The following is a 2280-nucleotide window of genomic DNA, read 5'->3' as shown; positions in this document are numbered from 1 at the left end:
AAGGAGATGGGAGCCAGGCACTCATCCCAATCCCAGAGACGCCAAGGGGAGGGGAAGATGCTTTGGGCCCTCAGCCAGGCTGAGGGTTGGCCAAGCTGGAGGTGCACACATGTGGAAGAAATGGAGGCCCAGTGCCATGGGCAGAGACTATACCCTAGGTGCCCGCCCCAGTGCCAGCCAACCCAAGACAGGAGAAAGGGGTTGGCAGTTTTGCATCTGAGAGATACAAGTGGTGCCTGGCCCTCCTGTGAGGTGATGCAGTATGGGGGAAGGCACCAGCATGGCAGTCTAAGGGCTTATGGAAGGGGGAGTCTCTGAGACTTTTGCATGGGTGCGTGCCCACCTGCGCCCCGCCCTGCCAGTTCTTCAGAGGCTGATGTGGAAGGCATCCTGCAGCCACTGGTCACAGGCACTGTGCATCTGGGGCACAGTGAGAAGTGGCGGGTCGGGGGGCAGGCTGGCATTGGAAGGCTCATCATCATCAGACAGGCCAGCATCTGGTGGATAGGAGCTGTCTGAATGCAGGGAGATGGCGGGTCCTGGCATGAGCTCATGACCTTTCATGTTTCTAGAGAGCAAGTGCCAGCAGATGACAGAACGAATGAACAAGTAGCAAATATACATTCATGGAAAAGGTCAGAGCAGCTGGTTTTGCTTGGTTCACTTGTTTGATTGTGGGTGTGGGTGTGGGTGTGGTGTGTGTGTTTGGGGCAGGCAATGTGGCAGCTGCTCCTCGTTGTGAATATATTACATGCCAGAACACTGTTTTCATGTTTGCTAAGTTGTTCTTTGTTTCCATGATGAAATTAAATATATCTTTTCATGGGACTACACAAAGATCAATCATTCTGTGGCAGCAGCTTTTCATGAATCCCCTAAAACTGTGTGCAAAGTTGCGTTCTGTGTATGTGTATGCATGTGTTGTTCTGCTGAGGGAGTTCTGAGGTCAAGCTATAGTTAGATTCCCAAAGAGGTCTGTGATTCCAGAAGGATTAAAAACCACTGACCATCTGTCATTCTACCTATCTGCCATCTCTCCATCGTGTTTACAACATCATCTATGCATGCATCTATTTATCCACTAAGAGACAGATTTCTTTCCATGTGGTAGCATTTGAGATGATTTATTTGTAATTTTCTGTCCTGCTTTACTCCTTCATAATAACCATTGTATTAGTCCATTTTCACACTGCTATAAAGAACTGCCCGAGACTGGGTAATTTATAAAGGAAAGGGGTTTAATTGATGCACAGTTCAGCATGGCTGGAGAGGCCTCAGGAAACTTACAATTATGCCAGAATTCAAAAGGAAAGCAAGGCATCTTCTTCACAAGGCAGCAGGAAGGAGAAGTGCTGAGCCAGGGGGGAAGAGCCCTTTATAAAACCATCAGATCTTGTGAAAGCTCACTCACTATCACGAGAACAGCATTCGGGAACCACTCCCATGATTTAGTTACCTCCACCTGCTCTCTCCCTGGACAAGCAGGGATTATGGGATTACAATTCAAGATGAGATCTGGGTGGGGACACAAAGCCTACCCACATTATCCATGTATCATTCTTAGAAAAATAATGAAGTGATTAAGAGAAAAGGACAAGGGATCTGGGTGTCCCACCACGTGTCCAACTTATCTTTATACCTCCCTTGATGGGAAACTCAACCAGCTCTCTAGGTGGCCTAGTCTGTCTGTTTACCTCAAAGTATTAACATTTCTTCCACATGCCGAATTCATGGCTAGGCAATAAACAAATCAATGAAGAAGGTTAGGCACGGTGGCTCACACCTGTAATCTCAGCACTTTGGGAGGCCAAGGAGCAGATCACTCGAGGCCAGGAGTTCGAGACTAGTCTGGCCAACATGGTGAAACCCCATCTCTACTAAAAATAGAAAAAATAGCTGGGCGTGGTGGTACACGCCTGTAATCTCAGCTACTCAGGAGGCTGAGGCAGGAGAATCACTTGGGCCTGGGAGGCGGAGGTTGCAGTGAGCCAAGATCAGGCCACTACACTGAAACCTGGGTGATACAGTCTCAGAAAATAAACAAACAAATCAGTGAAGCTCCAAGGGGCAGATAGAACAGAAGTGAGTCTTGGGGTGGGAGACAGGGAGAGGCATCTGTGGCTGGATCCCTAGAAGCCGTTTGAGAACACCCTCCTGCTTTGCCATCCCAGATCAGGGACGGGGTGCCAAGGACAGCGAACAAGGCTCAGCACAGCCTGGGCATGCAAATGGCTTATCTGTGGTTCACAGAACAAGCTCAGGAAGCTGACATGGAGAAAG

Source organism: Rhinopithecus roxellana, chromosome 19 (assembly GCF_007565055.1).
Source record: "Rhinopithecus roxellana isolate Shanxi Qingling chromosome 19, ASM756505v1, whole genome shotgun sequence".
In the NCBI taxonomy this organism is placed as follows: Eukaryota; Metazoa; Chordata; class Mammalia; order Primates; family Cercopithecidae; genus Rhinopithecus; species Rhinopithecus roxellana.
Note: the sequence above shows the minus strand (reverse complement) of the source record.